Source organism: Lagenorhynchus albirostris, chromosome 2, assembly GCF_949774975.1.
Source record: "Lagenorhynchus albirostris chromosome 2, mLagAlb1.1, whole genome shotgun sequence".
Taxonomy (NCBI): Eukaryota; Metazoa; Chordata; class Mammalia; order Artiodactyla; family Delphinidae; genus Lagenorhynchus; species Lagenorhynchus albirostris.
Window position 1 is genome coordinate 59,728,420 of NC_083096.1, and position 13,019 is coordinate 59,741,438.

Consider the following 13,019-nt stretch of genomic DNA (forward strand, 5'->3'; position numbering starts at 1 on the left):
TACAATGTTCTTTGGCCATCGGATAACTTCAGACTGCAACTTTAAAAGACCAAATTGTAGGATGCTGTAGTAATGGGGTAGTCTTCAAAGAACTAAGGTATTTTTCTGGTTGGCATATAGTATGGTTTAAAAACTTAAAAAGTAAAAAGCTATAGCATTGATTAAATAATGTGAAATTTATTTAGAAATCAGGTAAAAACACTATTACCTTAGGTTTCTAGTCATGATTTATCAATGAAATTGTGCAATGTGATAGCATTAAAAGTAATAGCTACCATTTTAACTTAGAAAAACAAAGACTGTTTTGACTTTTTATATACCAGGTTCTATAATAATTATGATAAATGCTTTGTATAAATTATGTTTTTAATCTCCACAGCAACTCTGATAGGTTGGCATTATCATGTCTGTTTTATCAGAAAAATGAAATTGAGACTCAGAGAGGTTACGTAACATCCTCAAATCAAACAGTTAATAAAGGACGAGGCCATATTTTGATTTCTTGTCTGTGTAATTAACATAACATTAGAAACAATGAAAAGAAGTATAAGAAGATATAAGTGAAAAATTGGTGTGGTTTGGGATTAAGAAAGTCACTTCACAGCCAAGGGAAGGAGGCCTTAAAGAAAAGATTGGTATTTTTAACTTCTTATAGTTTAACTTCTTATAGTTTTGTGTCAGGAGGAGCTAAATGAAATTAAAAGACAACTGATAAATTTAAGTGATTAAAGCATGAATGACAGAAAAATGGTTGATATCCTTAATACATATTTATTTTAGTGAGTAATATGTTTTATATCAAATCTATCAGTCGTTTTTTTTGTGTGTGTGTATCTTTAAAGCCTTTCCCAATATTTTGTTTCATTATCTTGCACTGAAACATTCAACTAGCCTGGAAAGCCTGGAATTAATTTGCTGAATGGTGTGAGGTGTGGGTCTAGTCAGCTGTCACAACATTGCTTATTAAATCCTTTTATTCTTTCATTGTTATTTCTCATTTATTGAATACTTATATACACCTGTGCCTGTTTCGAGCTTTCAGTTTTATTCTATTGGTCTGTGCCAGCAAAATACTGTTTTTATTATTGCACTTTATACTTTTAAAAAGTTTTCTTGGTTATTCTCTTAAATTTATTCCTCCAAATGAACTTTACATGAGTTTACCAAGTTCTTTAACGTAGCGGTCCCCAGCCTTTTTGGCACCAGGGACCAGTTTAGTGGAAGACAATTTTCCAGTGGACTGTGGGGGGAGGGGGAGGATGATTCAGGCTGTAGGCCAAGTGATGGGGGGGCGATGGTTCAGGCGGTAATGCGAGCTATGAGTAGTGATGAGTAGTGATGGGGAGTGGCAGATGAAGCTTTGCAGGCTTGACCGCTGCTCACCTCCTGCTGTGCGGCCCGGTTCCTAACAGGCCTCGGACAGGTACCGGTCCGTGGGCCAGGGGTTGGGGACCCCTGCTTTAACCCACCCCCACAAGATGCCAATGGAACCTTGACTGACATTACAGTATGTTTGTGGGTGTGACATAACTATAATAATAGTTCTCCAGCTGTGTATGTGGTATGCCTCTTCTTTTATGCCTCTTTTTTTATATGGGTCTTAGACATATAGCCTATTAAATTTATTTCTATGAGTTTTTGTTTTAGTTGCTATAAAGAGTGACTTTGCTACCTCCATTAAGATTTTCTGTCATAATCCAAGATGTTAATCTGCTAAAATCTTATCCAAACTGCACCGTAGTATGAAATGTAGACATGCATACTTCTGAAACATAAAACTGTAACAAATTTTATTTTTATTACACAAAGGATTAAATATTTACTTTATACTTTAACTTATTTTATAAATATTCCCTTTACCTTCTGGTAACTTAGGACCTATAGGTGAGGCTTGAATTCAGACTGTTGTTCAGGGAAATTGAAAAATTATTAACCGTGAATTTTATGCCCATTAAAAAATGTTACTGAAGGTATGCTTGTGATTTTGCTCATACAATTTGAAATAGATATTACTGCCTGCAGTTTACAGAGCCATTTTCTAAATGATTAAAATCTTTCTAACCGAACTACACAGGAGATTTAATTGCAAATTAATGCCTGTGTGGTTCAGAGAATTAATCAAAAATGGAAGTTAGAGCTCCAACAGCCTCCTTTCACCTTGCTGATGATTCATACTTGATGTGCCCTGGAATAAGTCACTTTCCATGCCTCCCTTCTCTTATCAATAAAATGGAATTAAGAGTGCTGATACTATCAAGTGATGTTCTGTTAGTTAGGGATTAACTATTTGCAGATTATCACTTAGCTTTAAATGGTAAAATTTTATTAAAACAAAACACTATGAGGCCCAAAGAGTTATCTGCTCATAGGTTTTTAAAGTGAAATTTAAAGTGAGACAAAGACAAGCTCTCTGATCAGGGAAGCACTTTGTACTTAGATCTACTATTCATTAAAGGAACATCCTTTAGATGTAGAGTGACCATGAAATGTATTGCCCAATCTAGAATTAATCAGCCAGGATGTTAGGCCAAAAGGTATAAACAAGAACTGTCATCAGCACACTGGTGTCATGGGTTCCCTAATTGTATGGCAAGAAGGGAAAAAAGGGAGCAACCTACTTCTCCTTTTTCTCATGTGATGTTTACTGACCTAGGTTTTTTGTGTCATATGTGCAGAGCTCAGAAAGTATGGTTTCCATTTATATTTTGTCACCATCCATGATTTTATTTACTTACTCTTAACAGCAAACAGTTATAGAGTGTGTTTTACTTGCTAACATTGTGATAGGATTTCAAAATCAAGCAAGATATTTCCTCTGTCCTCAATGAGCTCACAAAGTTATAGAGTTCAAGGATCTTAGCATGAATATTGAAATCTGATTTCATTACATGCTGCTGTTGTGACACAGCCACTTTTGTGGTTATAGGGAAAAATGACAGCATCTGTATAGTATGAGACATTCTAAGATGTTATTTTGCTGGTAACATGCACTGAGACTCTATTGGTAGTAATTATGAAGATCTTAAATTTGTGCTTTAGAGAAAGCATTAGTGGAAAAAATGTTTAGCTTAACTTGTAATAAAGAAATACTCGTTTTCCACTAATGGAAAAGAATTTTTAAAGTATCAGTGCCCACTTCTAGTAAGGTTACAGTAAAATAGATACCCTCGTATTGCTGGTGACAGCTATGTGGCAGCAGGTATTGAAAGCCATGGGGTTTTTCCATACACGTTGTCCCAGAATTCTGCTTCTTAGAATCTCACCGAAGGAGTAGGAATAGAAGCAGGACTACTAAATGGAAAGTTTTCTGCACAGATGTTCACTTAAGAAATACTTGTGGTAATTAAAATTGGAGATAGGGTGCATGTCTAAAGATATATCTGATGTTCTTTCCTCTGATTAGGCTTCCATGACACCCGTAGTCTGCCTCGGAGGCTCATCTGTGTGTTTTCATAGCGCTTTGCTTTCCTCTAATACAGTAGTGTAGTCAAGAGTCAACATAGATCTGTACTCCAGGGTGAGTGACTTATTTCATTGTGCCTAGGATTCCTCATTCTGTAAAAGGAAGATGATAACAGTGCCTGACCTTTCAGGTGGCATAGTGTCTAGCACACAGTAATTGCTGAACAAATGATAACAATTATTATTATTATTACAGCACATTTTGTTTGCTTGTAGATATTTCCCCATGAGACTTAGTGCTCATAGGGAAGAGATTCTGTCTTGCCTGGCCTATAAAAACTTTAATAAGTCATTTTTGAAGGAAAAGACAGAAGAGTTTGGTTAAATAAATTGTAGTTCATGTACTCAGTACCAAAGTATGTAACCTTTTTTCTTTAAGGTTGATAAATGAAGACTCTGTAGCAGTGGTTTCTAGCCTTGGTTGCATGTTAGAATCACCTGAACAGTTTTTAAAATACTGATGTCCAGACCCACCTTTAAAGATCCTAATTTTTTTAAAAAAGTAATTTTAAGCTTAGTATACAAAACTTTTTAAAAATAAATGTCTGGGATTAAGTTGCCAACATAATGTCCCATTTTTCTGAGTACTTTAGTATTTTTAACATACAGGGACATTTTCCTACATAACCACATCACAAGCATCTAAATTAGGAAATTAATGTTGATACATTACCACTATCGAATCTTCAAACTCCATTCAAGTTTTGCCAGTCAATAACCAATGGATCTTTAGTAGCAAAAGGGTTCAGGTCAGAATCATGCATTGCATTTAGTTTTCCCCTTACTTTCTTACAATCTAGAGCAGTTCCTCAGATTTTCCTTGACTTTTGTGACCCTGACACCTTTGAAGATAATAAGTAGAGATTCTAATTCAATTGAGTCATTCATTCCTTTGCTCATCAGAAACTTTTCTAGATGGCTTGCACCTACAGTTCAAACAAGATACTGACATATTTATTTTATTGTATGGCATATACTCTTTATGCAAAGTCATTTGTTGGCTTTCCGTTGTCCATGAAAATGTGTGATGCCTTTTTGATGTTGTGACTCCGCATTGTGTCTTCCTCCCCTCTATCCCCTTCAGCATTAGCCCTCCTCTCGCCCATGTCACTGATGATACTTCTGAGGGTCAGTTTTACTTTCTTCTTGCTTTCTTTATCTCTCCCAAAGCTTTATTGAAAAAATATATATATTCCTCTGCCTTTCATTTTTACTTCTGTAGTCTGTTCCCAGGACTGTCTTTCTCTGATTATCTTCAACACTTTACATGTACTGTAATTGAAATTCTCAAAGTTGCCTAATAGGTATATGGTAGAAAATTCAAGTGTGTTTGAATTTTGAATTCTGTACACCAAAATGATACATTGGTCATTCATCCAGATTCATCAGTCATTCATCCAGATATTTACATTTTTTTAAAACTAAAAACAGCACTGGGAACATAGCAATAAACAGGGTATGCGTAGCTCTTGGCTTTACGGAGCTCACCTTCTAGGAGATAATAATCATAGTAATTGTTTTCTAGAATGATGAAAATATGGGTCTTTCCTCTGTTTTTCTTTTCCAAATATTCTATAACTTGGTTATATCACTTCTGTGGTTGTAAAATAAAAATTTAAGAAATATATAAAATATTTAATTGTATGTATGACTAGTCAATCAAAACAAGTCTGAATTTGGATATGTAATTATTTCTGCATTGATTCTTGTTCTGGTACACTCTAGAAAAAAAAGAATCAAGCATTTACCAGAAATAAACATAGGTGTATAGTTTATAAGATGATTGGACAGGCCTGGATTTCTTGGCTGTGGTTAGTGTAGGCCTCTGAACACTAATACTCATAATTTATCTTTAGGTTTAGTTTCTGTGTTGAATGAAGAGTTATGATTTTTACTAGTACATTGTCCAAGAGGGAACAACTTGTACAAGGACAAGAGCAAATAGCTTTCTCTTAGAGATCTAAAAATAGTTTAGTAAGGCAGGGGCTTTGAACTTGACATGGAAAATGACAAGAGATAAGGGTTGAAAAACCAGCAAGGGCCCTGTAAAGTCGTATTAAGACGTCTGAACTTTATCCAGAGGGCAATAGAAACGTTTTACACAGGGGATTAGCACAATCATCCCTATGTTATAGGCGTCACTCTGGCTGCAGTGTGGAGAGCAAATCAAAGCGGGGTTGGGAGGGAGACAGACCAGGGAGAAGCCTATTAAGATAATTCAGGGAAAGATCCTGGTAGTCTGAACGGCTATGACAGTTTGGATAGCCAGAAGCAGGAAGTGTCAAAAGACTTTTAGGGGGGTAGACGTGACAGCCCCAGAGACTGACTGGATGCGAAGGATTAACACATCCAAGGAGAAGGAGACTAGATTAACTCCTATCTCCAAGTGAAGATGGTGGTACAGAGACTACCATCCTTGTGATGCTAAAATTTCTGGAAACCAAAGTGTTTTCATCAGCTTGAGGGCAAAGCCTAACCTGATCCTCCCTCGGTATCCACGGGGGATTGTTTCCAGGATACCAGAATCTGTGGATGCTCAAGTCCCTTATGTCAAATGGCATAGTACAATCCCCCCTTTGTACCCGTGAATGCAGAGCCCACATATATAATTTTTATGTAACTCATTTAATGTGACTGTTCACACTGCTGAAGAAATATTAATGTATTAAATAGTGGGGGAACTTCCCAGATTCTTTGTATAATATATCCCAGGATGGTTGTGAGAACTACAGTTATCACCTCTGTGTTCCAGGCTTGAAAAACGGGAAGAGCAGGGGACAAAAGGTAGAAAATGCCAGCTCAGCCAGCACCCTCCTCCCCACCCACTTTAAAAAGCTTTTCCAGAAGCCCCAGCCAACAACTTCTGCTTATGATTTATTTGCTGGAATTTCGTTCTACAAGCACCCCCTCCTTCAAGGGAAGCTGGTAAATGGAGTTCTGTTAGTTGAGAATCATTAGTACCTCCAGCGAAATCAAGTTTCTGCTAGAACGCAGAAAGGCAGGACGAGCACTGGAGAGGTGACGAGCAGTATCTGCTGTAGGAGGTAAACAGGGTAACGGGTATTCAGCCAGGGACCGGCTTTCTGGTAGCGTTGGCCCCTGCCCTTCCCTAGTATGGTCGTTCTCAAGCTCCTCCCCTGATCAGCAGCATCTGCATCACCTGGGAACTTGGTGGGAATGAAATTCTCTGGCCCCACCACAGAGCTATGGACTCAGAAATTCTGGGGCTCGAGCCCAGGAATCTGCATTTTGATTCTGATGCCCCTAATGTTTGAGAACCACTGCCCTAGTGCAGGGGTTCCCAGCTGGTGGCATGCGTCAGTATCACCTGTGGAATTTTTTAAACTGCATGAGCCTGGAGCTCCATCATAGAAAGTTCTGGGTTAAGTAGGTCTTGGATGAGCTTCCTGTATCTGTATTTTTTAATGTTGCAGGTGATTTTGATATAGCTAACAATTAAACTACCATTTGGAAACCACTGCCCTTCAGACTTTTTGGAAAAAGTTGGTCATGATTCTGCTTTTGAGGGAAACCTAGACCCTGTGGGCAAGCCAGCAAAGGGATTATTTTGCTTGGAAGATTCAGTGAGAATTGGAAATAGGAACAACCTCTGAAATTTGAGGGGATCTGTAGCCTCTGTCAATGGGTTCAGCTGCAGCCAAGGTTATTACACTCCCCAGGGAGTCCCAGTCTCTGACTGGGGACATCTCTGGCTTCCCAGGAAGAAGGCAGCCATGACTTAGTTGAGGACCTGGGTTTCTTGGGGAAAGGCTCAACGTTGTGGCTGCCAAAATGCCCCTCCAGGAGTAACTAGAGGCCTGGGGTACATGTGAGTGTTGATTCATGCTAAGGCTAACAAGGACAGAGGCCCTGGGTCTCTCACAGCTGAAAACAGTTCTCAGATCCTTCACATCTGCACCCGCAAATTAGCTTGGGCTTGTGGTTCACAGCTGTGCCAGGAACTAAGTCATGTCTTTCCACCCTGCTGGTTGTGTAAGTGCCTTGAGGGCCTGGACCTCTCATAGATTTTTGTCTCTCTAGCGCCTTCCTTCCATATTGCAGGCTTTTAGTCAATGTCTGTTGAGTCAGTGCAGGGGGGAACTGGGAGAAGGTATCATGAATGGGGTCAGTGCATCTTCATCCCCCTTTCTCTCTTCATATGGCTAAAAAGTCACAGCCTGATGAGGGTGAGCCCTACTTTCAAGGGCCACACCCACTATTCCCTCCACTTACCAGTTGTCAGAAAAGTCTACTGCTGCCAGCATCTTTTATTGCTGACTGTGTATGCAGGTCAAACCTGATACATGTGCATGTGGAAAGCTGATGGTTTGCATAGAATTTTCTTCCTTCTCAAACATAATATTTCAAAGTCTCTACATTAACCTTAAAAACATCCTGAAAATATAAGAAGCATTAGGCTATCAAATTATAATTCTTTACAGTCCAGTTAGTATTTCATCAGAATTGGTTATTTTCTTGGATAAAAGAATCTGTAAGGCACAATTTCACGTTCCCTCCTGTATTCTGCCATATGTGGAGCTCATGTTCCTTGCTAGATTACTTCAGTTACTTTCACCCCAGACAGTCCTCACACTATCTCAGCAATAAATGGATCTCCAATATTTCCCTCATTTAGCATAGGTAGGAGTTTAATTTTTTATTCAAGACAGCAGATCTCTATTAATAAAGTGCTGGAATAATTTATCCTAAACAGTCATAATACCTGTTTACTTCATGGAAATTTCTATAGACATTAATACTATAATAACCATGCAATCATTATAATGACTGAAATGACATTGCACAAAGGGAGTTCACAGGTCCACAGGTCTTTCAGTTCCTCAAATACAGCCTCAGCTCCAACTTTCTTTAGATTGACTGACTTCTCATTCTGAAGAATAATTAGCCTAATCACTTAAGGTCTATATTTAGCATTATTTTTCCCACTTTGAATAGGCACTTATGAAGTCATTCACTGTAGACTCTAGGAAATAAATCTAGATTAATTCCTTTGGAAATATTGATTAATTAATAACTATGGAAAATCCATACAAAATAAATAAGGTGAAGAATCACTGGACATTACAGGGGCATTTAAAAATCTCCAGGTATTTTGTCTCAGCACTTTTTCATCTTCCCTACCTAGTTGGAAGGTTGAGTGGTTCTCAAACTTTAGCAGCAGCAGAATCCAGTAGAGGGCTTTTTAAACACACAGATTGCTGGTCTCCACTCCCAAGTTTCTGATTCAGTAGATCTAAATTGCATTTCTAAAGAGTTTCCAGTTAACACAGATGCCATGGGTCCAGAGCCCCACACTTTGAGAACCATTGCCTTAGGCCAAAAGTCACTGCACATGCATACTCTGTTAGGTCAAGTTGTTGTCTTGGTTAATTGTTCTCAGACATGGAATTTCAAAGACTAGGGATATTTCCAAAACTAAACCAAGCAATGAGCAACAGTAACAAAGCCCACATTGGGGATAGGCATAACAATCAACTTTAAAAAAATTGACCAAATGAGGATATTTAAAATAATTGTTTCTGGGAATTCCCTGGTGGTCCAGTGGTTGGGACTGCACACTTCCATTGCAGGGGGCACAGGTTCCATCCCTGGCCAGGGAACTAAGATCCCATAAGCTGTGTGGCGTGGCCAAAAAAAAAAAAATCGTTTCCCATCATCACTACCATTTTGTTTTGAAAGGACACTTAATTGCCAACATCATTTAATTGCACAATAATGGCCTGTCTCTTCAACTGGATAAATTTAGCTTTACTCAAAGCTCACTTTATTGCTATGACACAGCAAGGGCACGATAGTAGAAGCAGTCTGCTACAGGTACAGACAAAATGTGGTTGCATTTTCTGTAGATACTTTTAAAACAATAGTAGAATCCACTAAAAGTTTGTCTGCTTTTTATCTACCCTGTACAGGCAGTTCCAATGTCAGTAAGAAAATACTGTCCCCTCCTCAGAGTGGACTACTCCTGCCAGCCCTTGGTTCATCACTGCTTTAGTGCCCTGATTTCTCCCATTTTGCTAGAGAGCAGTGAAATGTCATCCCGGCCCCATCCCATAGCACCTGCAGAGTGGTGACAGGAGCCACTGGGCTAAGTTACATGTGATTATGGAGCCTTTGGATTCCTTATTTTACTCAAACCCGATATGAAAAACATGTATCATGTTTCTTAGGTCAAAGAGGAATATAATTATTTGAGATTTCTTTAGTACTGAGTGATGATTCTATGCATATTAAAGAAAACTGTACAAATTTTAAAAACACATATAAAAACAAAAAGCCTTTCTAATTTGTTTGGAGAGGTAGAGTCTTCTTCTAACACTTATACTACGTAGGCTCAAATATGATGATATAGGTGTGAATATAAAAAAAAAATCTTTAAGTATGACTAGCAAAGGGAGAATAATCTAATTCAAAGTAGAAAGCCAGAGATTTTTCTTATAACATTGAGTCCTTAAACATCATATGAAGAATTAAAAAATAAATTTCTCTTCTTAATCCATGACTCATTTTTAAGTTAACTGAAACACATGTGCGTACATTTTATTTCATTCATTCACTGATGATAATGTGCGATCATTTGATTAGGTATTATTTTGAGGACACAAGTATTATATAGTCCCAGCCTTTAAGGAGTTGAAGCGTTGGTGATATCGTGGTTAGCATAGCTGCCTTCCAAGGAATTGAAAATTTAGCTAGGAAAACAAGATAAATACACATATACAGTTAAATTGTAATATAAAATTAAACATCAGCATAAGAGAATGTGGTCAGGCAGTGAGGGTATGATGAAATGTCAGGAACAGACAGTAAGTATGGTGAGAGTATAATGGAGAGCAGTGTGACTGGCTGAAGGGATCAGGGGAATTTCATTAATGAAATTGCACTTGAGAAGGGTCTTGAATAAGGCAGATTTTTATATGCAGAGAGGAAGAGGGAACGGCAGGCTAGTTTTGGGAGAACAATTAGTTACCCAAATCTAGTTAAAGTGGAGGGCTCCTTTAGTAGATTACGGGAGATAAATTTGGAAATGTAAATTAGGGCTAGATTATGGAGGTTTCTGAAGGCTTTTTTTTCTGATGGCAATAATGAACATTAGGATTATGGTGATAAAAATAGTAACTGCACTTTACTGAGCAATATATACCGGGCACTATGCTAAATGTCTTAACTGCATTACCTAAAAACCTTATTGGGTAGTTTTTATTATCCCCTCTTTACATGTAAGGAGAGTGATGCTCCCATAGGTGAAATGACTTGGCCCAGCATCACACCACAAATAAGTGGCCGAGAGCTGAAATTTAAACCTGTTTGTCTGAGTCCAGAACCAATACCCTGTCCAGAAAACTGGGTCAGCAATGGCAAAAAGGTTTCAATTCAAGTACCAACCCTTGATTTATTATAAGATTGCAAGACCACAACTAAAGAGAAAAAGATATGCCATCATGGAATACTAACATCTGCCATAAATGGAGGATGGGAGTTTGTTGGTATGTATGACACACAGTGGCTCCTTAGGCTCTACAAAACTGGAAGCAATCAAAGGTTTCTGAATAGGGCAATGACCTGACAAAGTGGAGTTTCCAAAGCTTTAACCAGGCAGCAGAGTTTAAGTGAATAGATAATAGGAGTAATAGAAGCATATGCTTTAATCATCCAGTATAGCAGTCTAAAATATTTATTTATTATTATTTTTTTTAATTGAAGTATAGTTGATTTACAGTGTTGTGTTAGTTTCAGGTGTACAGTACACACACACACACACATATACATATATACTTTTTCAGATTATTTTTCCTTATAAGTTATTACAAAATATTGAGTATAGTTCCCTGTGCTATACAGTAAGTCCTTGTTGTTTATTTTGTACATAGTAGTGTGTATATGTTAATCCCAAATTCCTATTTATCCTTCCCCTACTCTTTCCCCTTTGGTAACCGTAAGTTTGTTTTCTATGTCTGTGGGTCTATATCTGTTTTGTAAATAAATTCTTTTTTTTTTTTTTTTTTAGATTCCACGTATAAGTGATATCATATGATGTTTGTCTTTCTCTGACTGACTTCACTTAGTATGATAATCTCTGGGTCCATCCATGTTGCTGCAAATGGCATTATTTCATTCTTTTTTATGGCTGAGTAATATTACATTGTGTATATATACCGCATCTTCTTTATTCATCTGTTGATGGACATTTAGGTTGCTTCCATGTCTTGGCTATTGTAAATAGTGCTGCAGTGAACATTGAGATGCATGTATCTTTTCAAATTAGAGTTTTCTCCAGATATATGCCCAGGAGTGGGATTGCAGCTCTATGGTAGCTCTATTTTTAGTTTTTTAAGGAACCTCTGTACTGTTCTCCATAGTGGCTGCACCAATTTACATTCCCACCAATAGTGTAAGAGGGTTCCTTTTTTCCTACACCCTCTTCAACATTTATTATTTGTAGACTTTTTCATGTGGCCATTCTGACTGGAGTGAGGTGATACCTTACTCTATTTTTGCTTTGCATTTCTGTAATAATTAGCGATGTTGAGCATTTTTTCATGTGCCTGTTGGCTATCTGTGTGTGTCTTTTTGGAGAAATGTCTGTTTAGATCTTCTGCCCATTTTTTGATTGGGTTGTTTAGTTCTTTTTTTGTTTTGTTTTGTTTTTTGCAGTATGCGGGCCTCTCTTTGTTGTGGCCTCTCCTGTTGCGGAGCACAGGCTCCGGACGCGCAGGCTCAGAGGCCATGGCCCACGAGCCCAGCCGTTCTGCGGCATGTGGGATCTTCCCGGACCGGGGCACGAACCCGTGTCCCCTGCATCGGCAGGCGGACTCTCAACCACTGCGCCACCAGGGAAGCCCTGGGTTTTTTTGATATTGATCGGTATGAGCTTTTTGTGTAATTTGGAAATTAATCCCTTGTCAGTTAGTGGTCTAAAATATTTAGAAATATTCTTCTACTTCAAGTAATCATTTCTGCTTTACAGGGTACAATTCTTTGAATAATATCTGTCTCCTCCACTAAATGCTATGCTTAATGAGAACAGTGACCTTGCATTTTTTTTGTCATTGCTTACTTTCCCAGTGCTTAGGCACTCAATGCATTTTTCTTAAATCTAGTAATGTTGAAAGTAATGATAATAATATTAAGCATTCACTTTCTGCCAGGTACCATGCTAAGTGTTCTCAGTACAGTGAGTACATCTGGCGCCAGACTACCTGGGTTTAAATTCAGCTCTGCCACTTACTAGCTGTTTAAGGAAGTTGCTTAAAATCTTGTGGCTCAGTTCCCTCACCTTTAAGATGAACATAGTAATACTTATCTCCAAGGGTAGTTACAAGACATAAATTAGTTGATATATGTAAATCAATAAGAATAGGAAGTATTCAATAAATATTATTAGTTAATATTATATTTATCATTATCATAATCTTTACCATTACATTTGGCTATTGGAAAATAAATATATCAGAGTCAACAGGAAGACTATAAGTTTTGTTACGTTGTGCCCATTAAGTGTAAGTACTGTTAGGCTCTTTCACAAACAATATCCCAGT

At 37.8% G+C, this 13,019-nt stretch overlaps 1 protein-coding gene across 6 annotated transcripts in view; it reads left to right on the plus strand.

Annotated features, from left to right (window-relative positions):
• Positions 1 to 13,019, plus strand: part of NME7 (NME/NM23 family member 7) — a 320,071-nt gene that overhangs the window by 265,892 nt on the left and 41,160 nt on the right. The window lies entirely within an intron of this gene.